Genomic DNA, 6,585 nt, shown 5'->3' with positions numbered 1-6,585 from the left:
AACGTCTTTCATTCTCAAAACGCTGGTGTTTACGGCGTTTAAGACGAAAAGACGCCGCAAAGTACGGCGTTCTGTGATACAAACGCCGCAAATTACGGCGTTTACAAAGCAAAAACGCCGTCATTATCGGCGTTATTTTTATCCAGCCAATGACGCCGTTTCTGACGCCGCAGGCCATCCATAGTGCGCCGTAATTTGCGGCGTTTCTGTCTGACAAAGACGGCGTAAAAAGCGGCGTTTTGTATAATATTACAATCAGCCCCTCCCTTTTCTTCAAAGTTCAGCCCATCTAATGAAGCAAATGGAAAGACATATGTAGTAGATTGTCGATCTGAATGATCGGGTTCTGTTTTTCTAACGACATATTTTTTATTTCTTCATTGGGCACGTGTATCCCCCTTTTTCCTTTATCATATGTGGGTATGATTTTAGCCTCTGTTTACATTCATGTCTGTGAAATACATTAGATTACACAGGAAACTTACTATCTTCATTAGGACATTGGTCTGCGTGCACGGAGAGCAGAGTCGTTTTGCTCTTATAGTGACAGGGGTTCGACTCCAAGGTCCGACCGTATTTTTATCTCCGCTTCTTTTCTTTTGTATTGGTCTGTTGGTGTATGTCTTTTAAATTTGGAAGACTACCCTATAGCTGACAACTGATTGAGTAGGAATGACAGCAGCAACTGTTTTAAGCCCGCTTACAGTGGCTGCTGTGGGTCCCTTTATTGCTGATTATAGCTAATGATGTAGATGGGCAGATGCTTCACGATATAGTCCATTTCGCTTTTTAAGATCATAAGACTCTGGAGTTTTAGCAGTTCCCAGGATACACGAAAGGAGGTAGAGCCTTCCTAAACGATTGAACTATTAAAATGCACATTGGGGGACTGGATAGCTGACTGTGGTGTGCCAAACATTTACACAGCCTCTCTCAGGGACCTGCCTACAATTCACGGGCAAATTGTTACTCATTACTTGTACCACAGGTAATAAAATAAAAAAGGGATGGGGTTTCAAGCACACATGAAGTAGTTTAGTGACTGTACTGCATAGCTGAATTTTGAACAGTGCTTCAAACAGAACACTTTCATGGAAATCCATTGTCTTCTGTCGTGTAAATTGTAGGAGTTACTGAATATTAACCAGTGAATATTGTAGTCATGTTGACAGTCATACTGTTTGAGACGATTTACTCCTGAATTTGTTATTGATGTGAAAATATTGAAATTAATTTATGTGTTAAGGGTGGCCAGTATGGTCCAACAGTTCATTGCCGGGATGAATTCATGTGGCCAGATGTGGGAGATGGTGGCGATGAACCGGAGAGAGTTCCTCCCATTGTTCACAAACGCACAAGAGAAACTCTCCAGGAATGACATCAGGAACCTCTTCACAATATCCTGGAGTCCACAGGGCAGCAACCACAGAGAACAGGAGGAGGAGACTGTCTTCCATTGGAAGTGCTGGCTGATGTCCATTCAAGGTGTGTGATATGAGCTGTTTGTAGTAATTTAATATTTTTTATGCAATGACTTAAGTGTTTTTCTGCTACCATAGAAAAATTATGATCTTGATAGTCATTTTTAAGAGGCACTGCGTTCATCTTTCTATGTATGGATCCCTCTCAGACACACCTTGGAAACCACTGAATAGTGAATGTACATTCTCTTGAAGTTCTTGCATACAACTATAACTAGTTTCTTTAACGGCCATGTGATTGTACTGTATGTGTCAGCAGAAGAGGACATGGATATTTCCTTCGAGGACTTGCTGGTGTTTGTGACAGGGGCCGATTCTGTCCCCTTCTTGGGTTCCCATAGAAATGCCAGCTTGACTTCTATAATCAGGAGGATGGGAGCTGCCGCATTCCTTACTCCTCAACATGTAGCCTTTGCCTCTTCCTCCCGAGAGGGGTTACAGAAGAAGAGGAGTTCAAAAGACTTATGTTCCTTGCCCTGAAAGGGTCTCTTGGTTTTGGAAAGGTGTGATGGAAAACAAAAAATGAGAAGTTGGCATTGGATTGTTTACATCAATAAAATGTTTTGAATGTGTGCATTTGAATCTATTTTTTAAACTAGCATGATAAACAAATAGAATTGAAGTAGTGCGTGTGATGAGCTTGGGTGATTTATATTCTGACGCTGTTTATCTACATTTCATAGCTAAAATAAACAATGTATGTGTCCAATAGCCTACTTATGTTTAGTGATGGTGTGTTAGTGCCACGTAGATGTTTGATTAGGTTAATGAAACTAGCAACAACTCAGATTTAGTTTATTACATTAATATGTTTTAGGATTAAATCAGAAAAGCATCCCCATATGCATTAAACTGCCTCATAAAATCACCTAATCTTGGTTTCACTTAGACCGAAGCACAATAGTGAAATCTGAAAAGATAGGTTCTGGACTGTTTGCTTATGAGAGTGGAAAGTGAATGAGACCTAGCTGTGGTAGGGCTGCGCCTTTCCAAAGGACAGGAAGTCCATCCACAATGTCATGAAGATGGCTGAAAAGATAATGCTCTTCAATGCTATTTGTGGAAAAGTTGAACCAGACCAGGTTTCAAGGTGCATCATGTTGCAAATAAATGTGCGTGTGCTAAATTGTTTTGTCTCATCCTTTCATCTCTCTCTCACACCCTCTGTGTACGCGCACATGTGTCAGTGTCACCAATTTATATTTGTGGTGGTTCTGCATTTTGTATGATTTTATTTGACAAATTATGAGGCTTTTTTTTACAGACTTATAAATGTATTCCTGTGTGTGTGCGCGCGCGTAAATTTTCGTTAAAGTATGATCTTTTAATGCACCTTAAAGCAAGCACAATCAGCATTTGTTGGATCGGTTCTATTAGGTTAATACAGATGAAAACACAAGGTTTGCCTACCAACAACTTAAGTTTACATTTACCGATTGCCATTCTGTACAAATACAAACAGACTGAAGAAATACAAATATGACACATAACAGTCCAAACACTAGTCCTACGTATGTTAGAAAAACAGAACGGGCGCGCAGGGAGGCGCGCGGGCGCGAACCATTGCGTTTTTCTATGGAAACGTTGTGCTTTTGTAAAATAAAAGAAAACAATCAGTCGCTCTTTTATGGTCTCCGTGAACTGGATCGCTTCTCAAAAATGAACTGAAACAAAATATAGCCTATGTAGGCTAAAGCTTGAAATGTCCACTTTTAAACGAACAAATTCGAATCGAAAGCAAAACAGTCTGATTATAATCCATATGAATTTCTTATAAAGGCGCATCCGCTTTACAGCGGAGATGGAGGTATGTTTCCAGACGATTTAGAAATAGGCTAGGCTACTAGTTTATTAATAAACAATTAAAATGCCTCGTTACTTTTTCACAAACATTTATTATTAATAGCCTATAAATCAGTTTTTTTGTATTGAATTGTATTGTATCTTCTGTTATAAAGACAAAGATTGACATTTCGTTAATTAAACAAATAAGAACACAATGTTGTAAAAAATAAACAACTTAGGCTATGTTTTGACTAGGCCTACTTTTTGTTTAATTATATCTCTAGGTAATGAAAATATAGTCTATTAACAAAAATAAATCTATATATATATAGTCTAACATATATAGGCCTATATATATAAAAAACGTAGGCTATAGCATATATATTTTTAAAAAGCGCCTCATTTATATATTTTGCCTGCAGCCCCTATTCAGTGTTCGCCTCTGATTGGGGGCTGCTACTATTTGCTTAAGCTTTTTGAACTTAGAAGTGATAAAGGCGTGGCTACATTTTATGTGGATAATAAGGCATATTTTCTAGCCTACATGACACATGTCCTTGTAAGGCCGAGAAAATATGTAGTTTCAACGACATAACATCTTGTTATTACGAGAAAAAAATGTCGTTTTAACGACATATGATCTCGTTATTACGAGAAAATAATATGTGGCAGCAAAGCGTAAAATAAAAAAAAATAAAAAACCGTCATATAATCGTTATATTATATGACATCAGAATGAACATGGTAGTACAAAATATAGCCTATTATTCACCGTTAGCAATATGAATGTCTATTTTAAGGCAATGGCAGCGTGATAATAAATAACTGATATGTGAAATAGCCTGCCTATCTTGTATGATGGTGAAGAGCAGCGGTAGTCCGCGCTTGGGCTGGCGCGTCATCTCGTGTTTTAATAGTTCAATCGTTTAGGAAGGCTCTACCTCCTTTCGTGTATCCTGGGAACTGCTAAAACTCCAGAGTCTTATGATCTTAAAAAGCGAAATGGACTATATCGTGAAGCATCTGCCCATCTACATCATTAGCTATAATCAGCAATAAAGGGACCCACAGCAGCCACTGTAAGCGGGCTTAAAACAGTTGCTGCTGTCATTCCTACTCAATCAGTTGTCAGCTATAGGGTAGTCTTCCAAATTTAAAAGACATACGCCAACAGACCAATACAAAAGAAAAGAAGCGGAGATAAAAATACGGTCGGACCTTGGAGTCGAACCCCTGTCACTATAAGAGCAAAACGACTCTGCTCTCCGTGCACGCAGACCAATGTCCTAATGAAGATAGTAAGTTTTCTGTGTAATCTAATGTATTTCACAGACATGAATGTAAACAGAGGCTAAAATCATACCCACATATGATAAAGGAAAAAGGGGGATACACGTGCCCAATGAAGAAATAAAAATTATGTCGTTAGAAAAACAGAACCCGATCATTCAGATCGACAATCTACTACATATGTCTTTCCATTTGCTTCATTAGATGGGCTGAACTTTGAAGAAAAGGGAGGGGCTGATTGTAATATTATACAAAACGCCGCTTTTTATGCCGTCTTTGTCAGACAGAAACGCCGCAAATTACGGCGCACTATGGATGGCCTGCGGCGTCAGAAACGGCGTCATTGGCTGGATAAAAATAACGCCGATAATGACGGCGTTTTTGTTTTGTAAACGCCGTAATTTGCGGCGTTTGTATCACAGAACGCCGTACTTTGCGGCGTCTTTTCGTCTTAAACGCCGTAAACACCAGCGTTTTGAGAATGAAAGACGTTTCATCAGTGGCGAAATTTGACCCTTTTGGCGTTCCATACGCTTGCGATGTTTTGTCCAATAATAAACGCCATACTTTTGGCTCTAGATTCAGGGTGTGTCTGTGGTCAAACAGACTTTGAGAAGACTGTGTGTGTGTGTGTGTGTGTGTGTGTGTGTGTGTGAGAGAGAGAGTGTAAAGGGGAAATAACGATATAAGCGACTGAAAATGTGGAACTGTAATTTTGTCCTGGCTGTGGGAGTCCAAATCCTAAAACAACTCTTTCCTTTTTCTGAATAAAGTTCCTCAGCTGTAACAGAGCAGAAGAGAGGAGAAACAAGAATAGGAAGAAAAAGCAGCATGTGTGAATTTTAAGCTCGAGTCTGACCATCACAAGCGCGGATTTTATATTCGTGTCCGGTTGAAACTCCCGCCTTATTGTGCGCGTCCCCGAGTCCCCGTCCTCACGGATGCGCACAGCGCGGGCGCGAGTGAAGTTAATTCAACAATCTGAAACTCTGAGTTTATCCTGTTTGTTTGAGGTAAGACACATTTGATAGAATCAAAAGAAACAAACGAACGAGTGTAGTTGACATTTAACAGACGATTGGAGAAAATGTTTTCGATCATGTTTCGTTATTTTATTCCCCTTTCTAAGGTTTAATTAATTTCTAAAATAAGTATATTTGCATATTTTTGTATTTTATTGCAGCGTTAATAACCTGTGTGTGTGATGGTAGTGAATGCACATGATGTCTTCTATTGTTTCTGTGAAGCTAATCATGACCTGTTATTTTATTTATAAATAATATACCAATAGCCTAAATCATCATAATTGATCATTTTGTGGTCAAAACTTTCAGTGTGGATAAAAATAAAATAAAACCTTAATAAAAGAATGTAAATATCAAAGTACTTGTGATTTCAAAATGAATTGCAAAGACTCCTGCATTGCGTAATCAATAAATGACTTTTTCCAAATGTACACTTGTTGAAGGCAATTACAGAACATGGGAACTGAACACAAACTCCCAAAAAAATATTATACCCTATTATTTTAAGATTGACGCATTTAAATTTCATAACAAAATTCCATCAAAATGAATTTTGTAATGTTAAAAAATGTAAATGAATAAAAATGAATTTAAATGTTATTTAAGTAAATATTTCTGTGTTCAATTTGATGGAATTTGATATGAAATTGAACATGAGTGTTTATGGGTGAATCTCATAAAATGGAGAATATCAGCCTCAGTCACCATTCACTTTCTTGTAAGGAAAAAAGAGCAGCTTGGACATTTTACTGGATAATTTTGTGTGATTTTTATGATTTTCATATTGATTTTCAACCCTTTAAGCTCGGATGGGCCCGCAAGAAAAAAGAATCACACAATAAGTATCGTTTGAAAGTTTAGAAGCTCTACTTTATAATGCATGCAGACATTATGAGCAAAACTGAACAAGTGCTTTAAAATCTGCAGATAAATCAGAAGTTTTCTGTTTTGATCATTTATTAAAAATGTTACACTGTTCATATTATTGCAATCAGCAAAAACAT

Source organism: Xyrauchen texanus, chromosome 12, assembly GCF_025860055.1.
Source record: "Xyrauchen texanus isolate HMW12.3.18 chromosome 12, RBS_HiC_50CHRs, whole genome shotgun sequence".
In the NCBI taxonomy this organism is placed as follows: domain Eukaryota; kingdom Metazoa; phylum Chordata; class Actinopteri; order Cypriniformes; family Catostomidae; genus Xyrauchen; species Xyrauchen texanus.
This window is presented reverse-complemented; position numbering follows the sequence as displayed.